The 19629-nt window shown below is 40.6% G+C and overlaps 1 protein-coding gene across 13 annotated transcripts in view; it reads left to right on the forward strand.

The window, feature by feature from the left end:
- Positions 1-19629, forward strand: part of NRXN2 (neurexin 2) — a 631600-nt gene that overhangs the window by 96263 nt on the left and 515708 nt on the right. The window lies entirely within an intron of this gene.

Below are 19629 nucleotides of genomic sequence, written 5' to 3' on the forward strand. Positions count from 1 at the left end.
ACTTGGATTTTGCCAAGACTATCATTCTGTTAGTTTGGTGTTTAGAATATAAATCATTCACGATAATGACATAACAATAATCCCAAGTATAAACTGTCTGGATTAAAAATTAAATACTACACAGACAGGAGAGGAGAAGGAAGCTGATTTCTTCCACATTGTGTGCTATGAGAGGGGAGGAAGGAGGAGGAGGTCATGGTACAACCTCTGCTTGAAACTGTATGTGAAACAGCAAGAACACGATAGGAAAGGGGGAAACAGATGGGAGACATCAGATTGATTTAGCACAGCACAGCTCTGACATCACACCAGGAATAGCCCACCCACTCAACAAGCATGAAAAGAGAAAATTAACATTTACAGAACTGATGAAGAGAGGAAGAAAATATCTCAAATCTGCAGGTTGCGCATATTTCTAGCAACGCCACATCCTATACACACATATTTGCACCCAATGAGTGATTGAGAATTTTGTTTTGTATCAATAGATAGCCTTTAAACTCTTCTCCGATTTTATCAGTTCCTTGGTACATATACATGCAAATAAGTGGGAGGTGAATATGAAAACATATAACAGTGAAAGGGATTACAATCATATGATATTAGTGTTGATATTGTTGGCTACTTTTCATTTTTATTACAATAAATAATGAGTTTGTCTAATGATATCAACTTTATCTACAAATAAGATAAAGGGGTTGCAATTGTACCCAAGTAAATAAAGGTATACACCAGTGATGGCCAACCTTATGGTCTCGGTGTGTCAAAATATGTTAAAAAAAATCTGAGCATAACTCGGGTGGTATGTCAAAATATTCTTTACCTTAATGCTTAGTGGCTTTTTTTTCTGAATTTAATTTGCTAAATCTTCAATTGAAGATTGTTGTTTCGTACACTTCAAGACCAGTGAGGTCTTGGCGGAGTTAACTGTCTCTGATAGGGTGTTCTCTTCCCCAGTGTTGCTGAGCAGTACCTGGCACCAGGGTGAAATTTTAGTAGCTACTTTAAGGTAATGGCCAGGGTGTAAGGAGCACACGCCTGAGATGACTCTCCTATCCCCCTGCAGTCACAGGAATAGACCTTGCTCCAGCCATCTGCCATTGACAGGGTAACTGTGAGACACAGTTCTAGAATTCCCAGCTGTATGGATGCAAGCCTGCAATAAATTTGGTGTGGGTGAGAGCTCTGGCTTCAATGCCTAACCCAAACACCAACTTCACTAATGTAAGATGGCCGCTGTTTGCTCAGCATCCTCAGGAAGAAGAAGGAGAGTTGCCGCTCTCTCAGCAGGAAGCACCGAACACTTGATTCCTATGTCCTTTTTGTCTATAAATATGCATGCTTTCAGAAATTGTGTCCTACCTTGCATGATGAAGAGGCCTAGTTGTCTTGAAAGCTTGCAATCTGTCATCATTTTTGTTAGCCATGAAAAAGGTATCAACTACTGAAAACTAAATCTTTATATTTTATGTATTTTTGTACATGATTCATTTATAAACAACCCTTTTAAAGAAAAAAAATCTTATTGTGTTAGTATATATACAATATATATATATATATATATATATATATATATATATATAGTGACAATTGGGGGTAGTTTAGCATTAAAGGTAGCAGCTTCCTGGACTCAACAGAGGTGTTGGTGGCGCTGGGTGCCAAATAAACAACAGATCCAGTAGTCGGATCCAAGATAAGTGGCTTTATTCAGCTTGTAACAGGAACGAAGAATAACAAAACAGCCTAGCCCACACACAGGGTGCTACCTCACGTCTTGAACCCAGGTGTATATGTTTATGTGATGATACATTTATTTGGATGGTGATTGAACTTCTGTGATTACTTCTTGACCCTGTCTAATCTACCAAGGGCAAGATTCTTTACTGAGGCCTCTTGTCAGCAGTCTGGCTCACACTGAGTTTAACCAAGTCCCTTTTGGATTCCAGTTCTCTTGGGACAGACCTCCTGTCTCCAACTAGTCCAGTCCACCTGCTCCTGCAGGTCACCAGCAGCACTCTCCTGCTGTGTGCACTCCCTCTGGAGTTGAGCCCTTTTCTCTGGTATGGGTGTGGTCAAGGTCCTTTTCAACTCTTTTTTTGTCACTCTACAGCGCCCTCTAGGTTCACACCCTCTCTCTCTCTCACTCTCTCTCTATATATTAATAATAATAATAATGAATTGAGAAAAGATACTGTACCATGTATTACTATATATAAATGGATGCAAGGTAGATACAAAGAGCCAAGCTTCTATTTAGTCATCTGTCATTTCTTAAATCCGGTATTCATTACATCTTTAGAATATAAATCATTCAAGATAACTGACATAACAATAATCACAAGCATAAGTCTATGCATTAAAGACACATCATACCAGGATCTAAAGAGAGCACGTCGGTACTTATACCATAGGATCACTGCAATCACACAAATAAGAGAGGCATGCCTGAAAAATATATTGTAAATCATAAAAATAGAAAGAAAATGATAGGTTTAACAGTGAGCTCTGCAACTAAAATGTTAATATTTCTGATTGAATGACCATCATATAACCAGGGCTAAAATAAAAAAAGAGAACGGTGCACCAAATTGTAAGTATATGTTTAGTATATACGTATGAAGAAACAGGTCAAAAGGCTCATCTGTGAAGATTTAGGAATACTAGATAAATGCCCTATAGATATAGATAGAAGAGAGAGAAGATCAGAAATAGTAACAGTGAATGTAAAGACTAGAAGTGTTAGCTTTAGCCCTGATAGCATTCACCTTCTACTGTAGGTACGGAAGATAACTAATAAATCTAGAGTCACAATAAATACTGTTTTGTATTGAAATTTCAGTCTAAATTAACAATGCCTTTCTGGGAAATATTGTCCTTTATTAGGTTCAAGAGACAGAAATGCATTATTAATTGAGACTGAAATTTCAATAAAAAAACAATACCGTACTGGATGTCACCTGGATGAGGCTTCTGTCTTTGGAAACTATTCATTGTTGGAGCTAAAGTGACATAATAAGACGCTTCCAAATATTAATGTCTGCCAACTAAATACCTCATTTTAAAAAAAAGTTTTCAGAAATCATTAATACTTTTTAAGGTCTGGAATACTCAGACCATTTGTTTTCTAGATAAGAGACAAATGGGCAAATGTATCAAAATTGGTACTTTCTAATATTTCTAAATTTTTTGTTCGACTTGGTTTCTTTATTTTCATTGCGATAATCTATTCCTTGTATTTATATTTCTGTTCTGCTGAATACTACTAATACTACTAATAACAGCCATGTACTAATTATATTAATTAACTCAACAATACATGTACATATCAACTATATAGCAGTCAAATAGCAGTTATGTTATGGGTCCTCTCACCACGTGGACCGTGTAGCTGAGGGATATGCCCATTAGCTTCCTTCTACAAGAATATAGCAAGGTGATTATTTCTACTATATACTGTAGTTTCTATTAGCTGAGTGTTAAATTGATTTTAACTTATCAATTATTACTCTGCATATGTATTGTGTACAGTTTCTTTTTAACCCTTTCCCAACATCTATTACGGCAAATGTCAGGTATTTAAATACAGTACTGCACAGCGGAAATCCAGTGGCAATCCCTTGATCGGTGCATTCAGAGCATTAAAGGGGTTTCTGGGCAGAAAATCTTTTCTAGAAAAGTCTGTTAGTGCTAGCTATGGGTTAGTGCTAGCAATAAGTACACTCATATAACGTCAGTAGTGTTTTGAGTGATTTTTGGGTGTCTCTGGTTGCTAATGCATCCTCTGGTTTATGAGGTATTAGTTCTCTGCTGTGCAGCTTCCTATGTAGCTGCAACACTAGTTCCCTCTAACTTAGCTCCTCCCTCCTGTCTCACTCCGTTACAAACCCCTCCCTGTCTCATTAGCTTAGCCTCTCCCTCCCTACCTGTCACACTAAGCCTAGCCCCTCCCACCCTCCCTATCTCACTAAAACTAGTACTCCCGCCCATTACTAGCTGCTCCCACCCTCCCCTTGTCTCCTTAGCTAACCTATTCTGCTGACTGCTAGAAGAAAGGTAGAGAGGAGGAGCTGTCCCGGACACAGGAAAGATTGGTAAGTATTGATGTGGATAAAGGAGAGAAAAAAAGAGTAATGGTGACATTCTGTTTTGGAAGTGGTGAAACCGAACGTCACTGGATTATCAGAAAGTGTCCCTGGGATGGTCACATGACCGCTCCAGGGATATGGGTAATTACAGATTTTTTTTAAATTGAAGTAAATTAGAAGTTAGGTGTGTGGGGGGGGGTTAGTTTAGGGGTTAATTCTCAGTTTATCCTGGACAACCCTTTTAAACCCCCTTAATGCCTCAGTCAAACATGACTGAGGCACCATTTTGGGGTGGATCGTTGCCCCTCAGAAGGAAAGCTGAAGGTGGCAATCCATTGTCATTGCAGCCAGGAGACTATTGAAGACTATGAGGCTTGTCATTCTATAAGGTCTATTACAGGATGCTCTAGGCTAAATAAATGTGATATCACAGTAATTGTACCAACACACAAAATACAGGTTACATATGATTATTGCTGTACAGTGAACACTGTAACAACCAAGCCCATAAGAAAGTCATGGAAAGCCAGATTTTCTCTAATTCCATCCCTGTGAATGGAAAAATAAAAACATTTTGACAACTGGAGGGTGGGAAGTAAAAAACAAAAATTGAAAAATGGCTGTGGTGTGAAGGGGTTAATCAATGTATATATTAGTTTTTCTGTTTGCACACTAGTGAGCCCTGTCTGAAATTATACTTTGTTACCCTTGCCTTGTTCCTCTGTACCCCATAGTGAAGAAACTGAAATCATGGAAAACGTATTTTATCATCTTAGTGAGATACCAAAGTGATTAAGCATGGATTACTTACTACAAGGCGCCACTATATCCATGAAAGCACATTCATTTACCAACAGCAGACAAACTGTACACTATACTGCCAGGTAGCTTATGGTTCTATGCAGCTTTGTGTGTAATTTGGAAAAATAAAATAAATTGAAGCAGAATCCTTGTTGCCTCAACATACATATACAATTCTGAATAAATATAACATCTGAAGTTAGAAGACGTTTGGTACATGAATTACATAGACAAGCTAGTAATGCATTTTAAGGAATACTAATACCAGTGCTCTTAGCTATACTTTTTTTTTTTAGATGAAAAGAATATGATAGCAGAGAGCAAAACAATGAGTAAAGCTTCAGAAGTTTTGCAATTCTTCCCTCTGATGAATCAACCCATATTTTCGTTGGTTATTTACTCCTCCTTTTTTCTCTGCTGTTGTCCACGACCATATTTCCTAAATACAAGAATGATAAGGGAGCGGTCATCCACCGAAATGTGTAACTAAAAAGGTTTCATGTTGAATTAATACATTTGTGTGTAGTGTAAAAGTGCTACGATACTATTCCTATTTTACATCACCTAAAAAGGAAATTTCCTTCTTATCAGAAGACAAAGAAAAAAAATATTCTTTGAACTGGGACTTTGCTACCCATTCCTTAGATACTCCTTGAGCATCAAAACGATCTTCTACCTTATAAAATAGAACAAATGTTGAGGAGTTGGAATTCATCTTTAACACTAGGCTACATCTAAGATTTTTCAAACAGATTTAAAAAATTATATAGAAAAAAAGAAATCTGAATAATTAAAAAGGTATCACAGTGTTTACTCCTGGCAGATAAAAATATACTCTTCTGATGCACCAGTTAAACAAAACCCTAAAAAACATAGTGACTCAATTAAAAATTCATTAAAGGGGTTGGCCACTTTCAGACCAATATTGTCAAACAATACAATAAAAAGATATATAATTTTCCAATATACTTTCTGTATCAATTCCTCACGGTTTTCCAGATTTCGGCTTGCTGTCATTCATTCTGTTACTTCTAGAGGATAAAACTCTGACCATGGTCATGTGATTTACAGTCCATGGTCATGTGATGAGCACACAGGTGCACAGCTGATTACCAGGCAGCTGTCTGATTATTGTGCTGTGACACCTGTGTACTCATCACATGACCATGGACTGTAAATCACATGACCATGGTCAGAGTTTTATCCTCTAGAAGTAACAGAATGAATGACAGCAATCCGAAATCTGGAAAACTGTGAGGAATTGATACAGAAAGTATATTGGAAAAATGTATATCTTTTTATTGTATATTTGTTTGTCAATATTGGTCTGAAAGTGGCCAACTCCTTTAAACTCAAAAAATAAGGACATGCTCAATCCCCAAAGAAGCCAAACCATCTAGGAACAAGGTTATTCAAGAGCCTGCGCTTCACCACTAGGGACAGTGGCAAGTAGCAGTAATATCAAATAGAATGTGGAGAAAGGATTCTCAATGAAGAATTTTGATCCTTCTCACCCCTCCGTAAGCTGTGTTGGATTGGCCCACCAAACTCCCAGAGGATCCTCAAGAGTCTATTTCTCATAGACATTCACATGTTCTGCACAGTTGTATGGCAGGCTTCAGAACCTTTATTCTGGTGGGCCCATTCTAAATTGGAATTTGCGATTATAACAAAAAAAGACTCTATACTAGATTTAATTCCACCATTAAATGACAAATATCTCTGTACATATGGTACATTACACTCCCTGTCCTTTTGAATAACTTGATATTACCTCAATGTCTTTGATGCTGGAAGAATATCTAACATATGGGTCTCCTCGAGTACTGCTATCTCATACGTGCCTTTTAAGAGATTTCCTGGATTGAAGCAAACCTTTCTCTTCCCCTTTAGAGCTAAGACACTTAAGTGGAAGTCCTTCAAACCTGTAGAAGTACAATTGGGGTACTGAAGAGTTTGCTTGATGAAGGAGATTGTGAATTAACAATGACAAATCCAAAAAACACAGAAGAACCAATAATCAGTCAACACTTGTTTTCCAAATATGAAATAACCCTCTTTCTATGTAACACATAAGCAGATGTCTTTGAGCCATTTTGAGATCTAATTTCTATTCTTCATAAGCTGGCACGACAATAGATGATCTTCTCCATAGTAATAATGCATCACTACAAGTACAAAGCATGAAAGTGAATAAGGGACAGCACAACCAACAAGTGTGGCTGCAGAAGTAGACATTTCCATTCACATCATACGAACACTCTATCACCTTGTTCTAAACATCTTCCTCAAGGTAAAATGGGGAATAAATGGAAATAAAAGAAGCAGCAACAAACTGGTGAAAAGATCAGCAGACACGGGGTAGAGATGGGAGTTAGGGCCCCTTCACATTACGGATACTCTGCCTGATTCTGAACCTTAAAACACGGTCAGAATTAGTGCGTATAAAGCAGATCCCATTCATTTCAATGGGAGCCGGCATACGAGCGCTCCCCATTGAAATGAATGGGCTGCTTTTCACTCTACGAGCGCTCCCATTGAAGTGAATCGGAAGCGCTCACATGTACGGCTTGCCGTGTGAAGAGCTCAGTCCGAGCCATACACGCAAGCGCTTCCCATTCACTTCAATGGGAGCGCTCGTAGAGTGAAAAGCAGCCCATTCATTTCGATGGGGAGCGCTCGTATGCCGGCTCCCATTGAAATGAATGGGATCTGCTTTATACGCGCTGATTCTGACCGTGTTTTAACGTTCAGAATCAGGCAGCGTATCCGTAGTGTGAAGGGGCCCTTACAGCTCGTGAAAGGATTACTCACCTGAAGGAAACTCAACGCATGTAAACTAAGACAAGAATGAATAATAGATCCCCTCATAATTCTTAAGAAATTCAGCCTACCAAATAAGTATTCTTAAAAATGAATAGAACTTTTTCACTGTTCAGTATCCCCCTAACCCCAATTCTTAAACTTCTGACAAAAATTGACAAAGATGAGAAATATCCTCTACAGAGGTCTACCGTATCAGAAGTAGGCTCTCTTACTAGGTGGTTGTTCCACTTCGTTGACCTCTTTCTTAAAACACTTGGTGGTTTACCACGTTGTAAAATTATTCTCATACTGCAAGGACTCAATGGCATTAATAAGGGCCCTAAGGAGTATTGGTTGGGAGAACAATTTTTTATTTCTAACTCAGTGACAGAAAATGGGGGGCGGTTATTTTTGCACATACTCAGATTGGGACACAGTTACCACCAGGGGTCCGCATGGGTCAGTATTGGGTCCTACTCTCTTTAATGTTTGTTAAAAACCCGGAAAAAGCTTAAAAAGTAGATTTTGATATTTACAGAGGATACTAAATTCTGCAAAGCAATCAACAGAGAGAAGGAAAATATCATATTACAGAGGGATTTTAGGAAGCTGGAGGCAAATGTTCAATGTGTATAAATGTAAGGCAGTGCGTTTGGGCCAAGGAAACAACAAACAGAATTTGATATTAAATAGTAAAATACTGGGTAAAATGGAAAAAAAGACTTGAGAGTATTGGTGGACAGTAAACTGAAATTTAGCAACCCAAGTCAGGCAACTGCTGCCAAGGTAAATGAAATCATGAGATCCATCAAAAGAGGCATTGATGCTCATGACAAGACCATCATTTCTCCGCTATACAGATCACTATTCAGGCTTCATGCACACTGTACTGTAGTTGTGAGTGTAAAATGTAATGGAGAGCGTCTCAGACTGCACATAGAAAATTGTGCACAATTTTTGGCACCTGTGTATAATAATGATTGTCCTTTTTATATACTGTAATTTTGGGCACCTGTATATAAGAAGGACAGAGAACTAGATTGGGTGAAGTAAAGGGCAGCATGGTGGCTCAATGGTTAGCACTGTTGCCTTGCCTGGTTCAAATCCAGCCAAGGACAACATCTACATGAAGCTTGTATGATCTCCCCATTATTGTGTGGGTTTCTTCCCATACTCCTCCCATAAGACATACAGATGGGGAATTTCGATTGTGAGCCCTATATGGGACACTGTTGGCATATCTGTAATATAAGTAGTCAGTTGGAGAGCCCTGTGGGGCATAGAGGTTGCAGGGTGCCACTGTGGGGCATAATAGCTTTTGAAGGGGTTGCTGTGGGGCATAATAGTGGTTGCAGGGACCGATGAGGACCCTGCAACCTCTATTATGCCCTACAGTTGCCCACCCAACTATTATGCCCCACAGTTGCCTACCCAACCCCTATTATGCCCCATAGTAGCCCACCCATGAACTATTATTATACTCTGGGGTCTTTTCTGACCCCTGAGTATAATAATCAGAGACTCAGGGGAGGTGAAGAAACATAATAAACAGTGTTACTAACTCACCTTTCCTGGATCCTGTGTTACTCCTTCAGGCTTCAGGCCTTTATGCTAAAGTCCAAGATATTGTGAGGTCTATGTGACGTCTAGGACATTACTATTTAGGCCCGAAGCCTGCTAGGAGTATCATTGATCTAGGAGAGGTGAGTAATGGTGTTTATTATGTTCCCTCACCTCCCCTGGGTCTCTGATTATTAAACTCCGGGGTCCAAAAAGACCTCGGCGTATAATAATAGTAGTAGTTGTTGGGGTTCGCAGGCCCAGGCTTGCTCACTGCCGCTTTCGCTCCCTATAGCAGAAGAGGAAATTGGAAAATGGCGGCCAATAGCAGGCCCAGGGAGAAGGGTAAATAGGCCGCTACCTGCTGAGGATACTTTAGCAGGTAGTGGCCTATGGTGAAACTGCTGCCCCTCCGAAATTGCCTCCTGAGGCGGCCGCCTCACCTCACCTCATTAGCAGTGCAGTCCTGCAGATAGGGGAGGGCCATACAATTCACAAGGACATAGAGGAATGTACCAACTGAGAAAACACTGTGTGACATGGAAAGGACTTTCAGTTGACTGTAAACTTTACTGTAGCAGCCAGTGCCAGGCAGCTGCTGCCAAGGCAAATACAGTTGCATAATGAGAACATTGTTTAACTACTTAGCACATCATTAGTCAAGACTGCAATGCCGTGCCCAGTTTTGGACATCAAAGTAATGCACTAATACGAATGTATTGTGTGGGCTATAGCACCCAGAGAGATAATTTTAGGGTTATTCAGTGTTACAAAATATTAACAGGTCAATACAGAAATCTCTTCTATGATCTATATTAACCCAGAACTGTATTTACTGTACAAAAAAGGGCATCCTTTATGTCTATGGGAAAGAAGGTTTCTCCAGCACCACAGAATGGGGTTCTTTACTGTAAGAGCAGTGAGACTATGAAAGTTATTATTATGGAAGGATTATTATTATGGGTGCTCCAGAAGAGTTCAAAGAGGATCTAGATGTATTTTTAAAATGTAAGAATATTAGAAAGTTATGGTTATTATCAGGGGCGTAACTACCGCCATAGCAGCAGAGGCAGCTGCCACAGGGCCCGGGTATAATGATCAGCGGACTGGGAGAGGTAAGGGAACGTAACAAACACTGTTACTTACCTCTCCATGATCCTGCCAGGCCTCCTTCCTACTTGTTTGACGTCTCTGACATCACATGAACCCGGCCTGCTTCCCGGGTGATGTGACGTCCGACGTCATAGGAGAAGGACGGCAGCGGAGAAGACAGGGTAGGAGCCGGGGGACAGGTAAGAAACAGTAATTTTTTATGTTTTTATTCCCTGGGTCTCCGATTATTATAATCTGGGGTCTGAAAAGACCCCAGAGTATAACAATTATTTATGGGTGTCCACTATGGGCTATTATACTGTGTGCAGGGGCCACTATGGGGGATAACGCTGTATGCAGGGGCCACTATGGGACATAATACTGTGTGCAGGGGCCACTATGGGGGATAACACTGTGTGCAGGGGCCACTATGGGACATAATACTGTGTGCAGGGGCCACTATGGGACATAATACTGTGTGCAGGGACCACTATGGGCTCTAATACTGTGTGCAGGGGCCACTATGGGGGATAATACTGTGTGCAGGGGCCACTATGGGACATAATACTGTGTGCAGGGGCCACTATGGGACATAATACTGTGTGCAGGGGCCACTATGGGGGATAATACTGTGTGCAGGGGCCACTATGGGACATAATACTGTGTGCAGGGGCCACTAAGGGACATAATTCTGTGTGCAGGGGCCACTAAGGGACATAATACTGTGTGCAGGGCTTACTAAGGGACATAATAGAGTGCGGAGGAGGGGGTCGGTCGAAGGTCGTCGGTGTCGGTTGGGGGGGGGGGGCATGTCAAAAGTTTGCCACGGGGCCCCGCCATTCCCTAGTTACGCCACTAGTTATTATATTACTGTCAGTGGGTCATTGAGCCCACATTTAATTTAGATTGCCATATACAAAGTCAGGAAGGAATGTCTTTCGCCTAACATAAGGAAAATTTACTTTTGTCGACTGTTTTTTTTTTTTTTTTTTTTTTTTTAATTTGCCTTAATCTGGATGAACATTGCAGTAGTATATAATAATTTGCATGGACTTATGTTATTTTTCAGCCTAATAAACTGTGTTAATATGAATGTAAAGGGTACAGCTGCATAGCCTGAAGCTTTCATTGCAAGGTAGGTGGCAGCTTTACAAATGTAAGCAGGGAGGGCAAGTTAGTTTACCACGTATATGAAATACCATAGTCCTGGACAGTGCAGGGATGAATAAATGCTGCTCTTGTGTCCAGTAGACAGGCTTCAGCGAAACGGCTACAATCCAACACACATCCAAAAAACCTAGTAAAAAATGTATTTATATTTATTAAAACAAGATTAACAAACACTATAGAAAGATTCTTAAAGAGGATATTACATGTCCTCATTGATGTGTGGTATTATATACTGCTAGAAAACCAACAGTGCGCTGAATTCAGTCGGCTTTCTGGTATGTGTCCTGGTGCTGGAGATATTGGTGACATTAATTTCGGCACCAATATCTTTCCACTGTCAGAAGGGTGGGCCTTACAATCAGTGTTAAGAAACGCCCCTTTTGACAGTAAAAGTCTATGGAATAGTAATGTCAAGGGGTATTCCTCACAGCCCAGCGATGATGCTGAGCTGTAAGGGCTAGTTCACACGTGAACTGCCCGCGCGGGTTTTGACACAGAGAGAGACGCGGCGAGCCGCGTCTCTCTCTTGTCAAAACCCGCCCGCCGCGACCATCGCGGTTGCGGCTTTCACCTCCGCTGTCGGCTCAAATGAATGAGCCAACATGGAGGGTGCTGCAGCCGGACGGAAGCCATGCGGTGCAGCCCGCGCGGCTTCCGCCTGAAGAAAGAGCATGTCGCTTCTTTTCTCTGCTAGCAGCAGCCCGCTGCTAGCGGAGAAAAGAAGCCCGGCGGTCTCCATAGACCACCATTATAAGGGGAGGTTTTGGACGCGAAATCCGCTGTCAAAAACCTCCCCTTATACTCACGTGTGAACTAGCCCTAAGGCTCGCCCTTCTGACAGTGGGGAGATATCGGTGCCGAAATTAACATCACTGATATCTCTAGCACTGGTGCACATACTGGGAAAGTCAACAGTGCACTGAATTAATTGCATTGCCAACTTTCTAGCAGTATATAATACCACACATCCATGAGGACATGAAAGGTCCTCTTTAAGCATTTGACAATAGCATACTGGTTGGAAACATGTAAGTGTCTTTTACACTTTTTGTGTAACTATGGGCTTGGTCATTAAAGAAACAGCTTTCTTTCATACATAACTGGAGGTACCCAGATGTGATGCTGCCCTAGGTCATGGTAACAATCTGACCCCCTTTCAGCCATGCAAATTATGAAGCTGGTTTTGCATTCAACTTTCTTGATGTTGTAAATCTGGGAGAGATATCTGCATCATTTTAGGAAAACAAAGATATGTTGACCAGTTACAAGTAATAGCGATTGTGAGAAGGCGTTGCTTGTGCGGCATTTCATTAGAATACCGTTTAAGAAGCCATTAAGGTTGTTTTCTCTCCATGGTGCCAATAGTCATTTATCCACAGTGGGGTTTTGTTGTTTAGCCTTCCTGTGAAATAGAAAGAGAATATAATGATGGACTTGACAGATTTGTTTCTTTTTTGAACATTGTGAGCTCTGCACTGTATGTATATAACTCTTATCATAACTTCACACTGCCAAAGTCTAAGAGGATTAGAATCCTGGATAAGGCACACAGAGACCTCTAGAAGGAGTACATTATTGGACACACTACTAATCACAGCATTTAGCTTCACTGCCTCAAGGCACCGGGAATTTGGGTTGCTTTTGACTGAGGGTGCTTATCTGTGTGGGTTTTTTTTATTTTATGCTCTTTTTACTATTTGATTAATTGGTTCCTAATTAAAATATGACTGATATACGTAGCATTGATATTAGAGCCGCAAGTAGAATTTTCTAATAAGTTTGTGACTATAAAATATACTGATAATAATAATATGTATTTCTGTATTCATTATATAAGAATTTATTGTATTAAAGGGGTTGTCCAGGATAAACAAAGAAACGCTAAACTAACCCCCCTCCCCCACCTAACTTTAATTAAAAAAAAAAAAAAATCTATAACTACCCATATCCCTGGAGTGGTCATGTGACGGCCCCAGGGACACTTTCTGATAATCCGGTGACGTTCCATTTCACCACTTTCAAAACGGAACATCACCATTACTCCATTCCCCCCCAATCCCCATCAATACTTACCAAACCTTCATGTGTCCGGGATCGGCTCCTTCCCTCTTCCTCTTTTCTAGTAGTGCGATGGGGAATAGCTAGTAGTGGGCATGATAGCTTAGCTAAGAAGACTGGGGAGAAAGTGAAGGGTGGCTAGTAATAGGCGGGATAGATTAGCTAGTGAGACAGGGGGAGGGGCTATTAGTGAATGGGAGAGCTTAGCTGGGGAGACAGGGAGGGGTGGTGGAACAGAGTGAGAGCGCACTAGTGTGGAAGGTACACAGGAAGCAGCATATTTGTAAACAAATGCAGAGGATGCTAGCAGCTCCCAGAAACACCCAGAAATCACTCCAGGCACTGCTAAAGGTATATGGGTGTACTTATTAACTCATTACTAGCACTAACAGACCTGTCTAGAAAAAAATAAAGATGTTCTGCCTGGAAAACCCCTTTAAGTCCAATACAAATATTTATGTAGTACACCCAAGGATGGAGGTCCAACTTCTATATACTGGACCTCTATCTTTGGGTTTGTGCTGCAGAGTACTGGTCTGTGGAAGTTTAAGCATAGATTTTAGATATGTGCTGCTAAAATACTGTATCTGAATAATCTCAAGCTTTCTTTTATTAAGTATTGCCTGTATTTCCCCTTATACAATACACTCGGCAATGTTTGCACATGACTTGGGGCCAGATTATCTCATTTGCATAGATATCCTGAAGCCCTAGATCTTTAGGGGCTGTCCCTTTGGTTTCCTTGAAATGTTTTTTTTTTATTACCATATGTTTTTCCTTTTTGTGCATTTTATGTACCCTAGAATTTAGAGAATTTCACAAGCGTATTGCTGTGCAAATACTACAAAGTCCTCTTTTGCTAAGGCACTTTTATAGGATTGTAATGGAGCAGAGCTGCAAAGGATGTGAGACACGAAGGAATGGAAGCTTCAGGAAGACTCACGTGACAGCTGAATAACAAACACTACTGCTTTGCCAGGCCTCTGAACATAAACAAAGGGACTGCCAGCGCTGTTTAGATGATGAAAATCGCACTTAGAAACCCTTGTCGGGAGATTGAAGGCTTTCATTTTCATACATCAACACTTATCATTTTATTACAATGTCAAAAAAACATTAATGAATAATTACAAAGAGGATGTCCTTTTAATGTCAAGGCAAGGATTTAATACCAAGGCCTATAAACGTAGATAAGTGAGACAGAGAACACACAAAAGATAAGAATAAGCTGCTACAATATGAGAAAAGTGTGTCTTGCAAAATAAGCTTCCAGATATCTCTCAAATGTGCATGTGTGTTGTTCCAAAAAGAAGCAGTAAGCATTGCATCCTAATTTATGGGCTAATTAGTGGTGTTAATGTATACATTCTGCCCTGGGCTGTAATACTGTTACATTTATGAAATATTAAACTGAAAATAGAAAAGGAAGTTCGGGGATTTTAAATATACATGAAGAATGAATATGAATCAACTTCAGTTTGTAACAGTTATTTATATGGAGTGATAAAAGAAAACATACAAACTATGATTGTTGGCCTTCTCAAAAATAACCAGGAGCGGGGTAGTTAAGGGACCTGAGCCAAAAGCTTACTCACTGGATGTCTTCAACTGAGTTTATAGAGGAAAATAAAGTGAAACACTCTGTAAGAAAGTACACAGTCCAGTCATATTAATGTGACCGCCGCCTAAATAACCAATCGCAGAAGGCAAGTGTCATCAGCCATCTGGGTGCACTCATCATTGTGGAAGGCACGATGGATTAACACAAGTATGCATCTATCCTTGCAGACCATGTTCACCCCTACATGCAAATAGTTTTTCCTCAGGATGATGGCATCTACCAGCAGGACAATATGACGTGTCATAAAACTCGTAGTGTATGTGCGTGGTTCGAGGAGCACCAGGATGAGTCTGGAGGCTAGGTTTCCCCCTAGCGCCAGAAGCGACACTTCCGGGGGCATGGGGGTCAGTGGCAGGCCTGAGGCTATTTAAGCCTCATTCTGGTTCTGACCCGCCGCTGGTTATTTGTTTACCCCACGGTATCAGCTCTCTAGCGATGAGCCTCTCCTGTTTTCTTCCTTGCTCCCTGTCACCTGTATCCTGCCTCCTGTCCCTGTACTTGGATTCCCTGGATGTGTATGGCCTGGCTTACTTTACAGACCTTCTCTCTGTGATCCTGATTTTGCACCTTCCTGACCTCCTGTGTATGACCTGGCTCTCCTGACTTTGCTTCTGTCTCTTCCCTCTGCTACCACGTGACCTCCAGTTAATGACTCAGCTTGCTTGACTATGAATTTGCTCCTTTGGTTTACGTGTGCTTTCCCTGGATTACCTTCCTGCACTCCTGCCTTATTGAAGTATCCTGCTCTTCCAGACTTCACTCCAAGGTTAGCGTCTGAGTATTTCTGGGTCCTCCTACTTGGGGTTTGCTGGGTGTGTGTCACTCTCTGGGCAGTTGCGGATCTGGGCCCCCGAACTCCATCATCAGTAGCTCTGGTCAAGAACTCCGGGACCTGGTTCTTCTCCTGTTAGGAGAACGTAGCACACCCAGGACTGTTTTTGCCTAAGCACTTGGGGATTCTAGTTGTCCAGGACCTTACAGAGCTGTTTGTTGCATCAGGTACCTAACACATGGCTTCACGACTGTTATGAATTTATGTTCACATACTATATTAAACTGCTATTTTCAGGAGCTTATCTGAGATTGCTGATAAAGCCAGGTCTGTCATCTCTCTGTGTAAACACTCAGCTAACCCTCAGTCCATTGTGTACATACATTTGCATATTATCTGATCTGCTCCAGGCAGCATGCTGACACACTGGATAGGAAAAGATCTTTAATCCAAAGTGTCAGTTTGCTAATTTTAAACATGCCGGGAAAAAGAAAATCTAATTTGTCGCCAAATTCTAAAACAATGGAAGCTATGAAGGTAGCCAAAAGTCACAGAGTTCTCCTCAAGCGGAGCTCAAAGGGGGATCATTGATGCCAACAACATGCTCATTATATGGCGTCCCAGCGAGCTGCTGAGATGCCAGAACAAGCACGGCGTGAGGAACAAGTTCAGCAGCAAGACAGCTGCCAAAACGTTGGAGCAGGCAAACTATCGACAGCAGGAATTTCCTAAATATAGGCGATCATCAATGCCAACAACACGCAGATGAAGTCACAGGCAGAGGCTCGTGGGAATTATATAGGAAGTTCTTATACTTCTATCTTCTGCTCACTCCTTGCTTTGGCCAAAAAAAACCACAGCAAAATCTGCAACAAAAAAAGCTGTTTTTCTGCAACAAGGGACCTCCACAAAGAGATTTTCTAAGCTTAATAATTGATAATCTTTCCTTAGGATAGCTAATTGATAAAAGATTAGTGGGGTCTGATCTGCTATAGACAGACCATTGTTTGTTACACTTATGGACTCTCTCTTTTTGCTGGAGTTATCTTATAGCTGCTGTAAAGAGACTCCAGATCATATATTTTAAAGGGATGCTCTGAAGTTGGAAAGGTTGTAATGCTCAACAATATTGATAAGAGATGAAGAATACATACTCAGGTTTTTGTGTTTTGAGCAATGGTGAACAGCCAGATAAAATCGATTCTCTAGGATTTTTTGGACAGGAAATTATATAAAATAATGAAAAAACATTATTTGCCCTTTGAACATTCAGCTGTTCCAGCATGACAGCTTTGACCTCCATAGCTCCTAATTGGTTCTTCAGCTGTGACATCACTTACGTCTTTAATATGACCCCTTCAGACAAGTCACCAGAGTCAGTTGCCACATTGGCATGTACGGCACTTGAGGCCAATGATTGGCTACAGCGGTAATACGAAAGATGTATGCGACATCATCACTGCAAAACCAGTCGGGCATTTAAAGGTCAAGTAATGGTTTTTATTATTTTATCACTTCGTGTTCATAAGCCATTTTTAAAAATCCCTGGAAACTTCTGTAACAAATTTATGGTTCATGTGATACACGGGTTATTTCTGCTCTACTGTCAACTGCATTCGTAAATGAAAGATTGAAGTAGACGGACTTTGCTTTTCAAATAACAAGCCGTTCAACTTGGTTTAATAAGGATCATGTAAGATATACAAGATAAATACACCAAGGCAGTCTCCGTCTGCCATAGTTGTTCCTGCATCACTTTTTTGCCCGCTACATGGGGCCTTAGCCTTATAGTAAGTAAAGGGTTATTCACTATAAGGGTTGGAAAATTATGTGACACTTTCTTACAGCACATTTTACATAATGCGACGTATACGCTTATAACTCCCATTGAAATCAAATGGATCTTTTTGAGCGCGCAAAATGCTGACACGCGTATACATGCCAGCTTGCGCTCCATTTTACATCATGTGAACGCACCCTTAGGGTGCATTCACACTGCGTAAACGCTAGCTTATTTTGTAGAATAAAATTACACTTGTAAATTTTGCTATCCCATTGACTTCAATGACATTTTACAGGCGTATTTTTACAGGCGTATTTTTTACAGGCGTATTTTTTACAGGCGTATTTTTACACTTGTAAAAAAATATCATTGAAGTCAATGGGATAGCAAAATTTACAAGTGTAATTTTACTCTACAAAATAAGCTAGCGTTTACTCAGTGTGAATGCACCCTTAATGTGCAGGTAGCTGGAGAAGTGTTCAGACTTCTTTGAGAATAGCTCAGAGCTGCAATTTAGTGGCAGTTTTGTCAGAAACTTGAGACAGGTTGCCCCGCTAATTTGGACTAAAAAACTTGAAGAATAAATCTTGTTGCTGCTGTTTGGATCATCCCCACTGCCTATCAGTCAAGAAATAACTATCTGAGGTATTGGTAATAGGTGGCTGAAAGCATTGACCAAAGTAGAGTTCGGGAAAAGGGTTTTGGAGTTTGGGGTGAAGAGCAGTCCTCATACTTATCTGTGGTCGTAGAGCGTCATGTGAGTGGCTATTGTATGCCCAAGAGATTTGCCTCCATGTTACTTGTGACTGGAAGATTTGTCTAAGTAACTAAGTTGTGAGCGTGGTTGGCACTGTAGCCTTGCAATGCTGCAGTCCTAGGTTCAAATCCCACCAGGAACAACATCTGCAAGGAGTTTGTATGTCCTCCCTGTTTTTGCGTGGATTTCTTCCCATACTATAAAGACATACTGATGGGGGGAAAAAAGTACATTGTGAGCCCTATATGAGGCTCACAATCTACATTAAAAAAAAAAAAAAAAAAAAGTTGTGAGCAATGTCTGTTCAACTTTCACTCTCATGTGTCTTAATTGCACCTAACATCAAGAGTACCCCAAAACTTGGGAGTGCCTGAGGGGAAACTTCTACCAATTACCACAAAGGTTTATCCCCCTCATCATTTTTCTATCCTAGACATGGTAAGAGGTGTTGGTGTCAAAACGACAGTGACTAGGGAGAGAGAGACCATCTGGCATCTTAGGCCCCCCCACGGTTCTATCTCCATAATACTTTCCCCTGGACTTGCACATTAAAATATGGGAACCAGTGGTAGGACGCTGCTTCCTAATCCAATGCTATCATGAGATGCATCAAAAGTGGCTTAAACGCACATGATGAGAAGGGAGACCACTGCAGGTTTTGGCACCATAATATGCTACGTAACAAAGCTAGAAGAGGAAGGAAACAAGTAATAAAGTAAGTTGTTGGATTACACAATGAACAACCAAGAAATTTTGATTATTAGTCTCGGTATACCTCATTTGATATTAACTAGTAGTAATTGAAAATTAGAAAACGGGGTTATAGGTATTAAGATGAGATATTCAGGTAGCTCTTAGATACATCTTAAGACTAGATGAAAATTAAAGGAGAAAGAACTACAGGACAGACTTTTTTTTATTTCAAACGCTATACTGTGATGAATAATATTACATTTATAGCTGTTTGTAATAGCAGATAATATAACGTAATTAAATGAACAGTGAAAATGCAATAAAATGTAGATATAAAAATGAAAGATATTAGATAATGATGCCCTCATTCCTTTCTCCAGGAAAGACTCTAGGGAAAGTCTGGAGTCTCTTTTCGAGACCAGTGTGGTCAAC

Source organism: Leptodactylus fuscus, chromosome 7 (assembly GCF_031893055.1).
Source record: "Leptodactylus fuscus isolate aLepFus1 chromosome 7, aLepFus1.hap2, whole genome shotgun sequence".
In the NCBI taxonomy this organism is placed as follows: Eukaryota; Metazoa; Chordata; class Amphibia; order Anura; family Leptodactylidae; genus Leptodactylus; species Leptodactylus fuscus.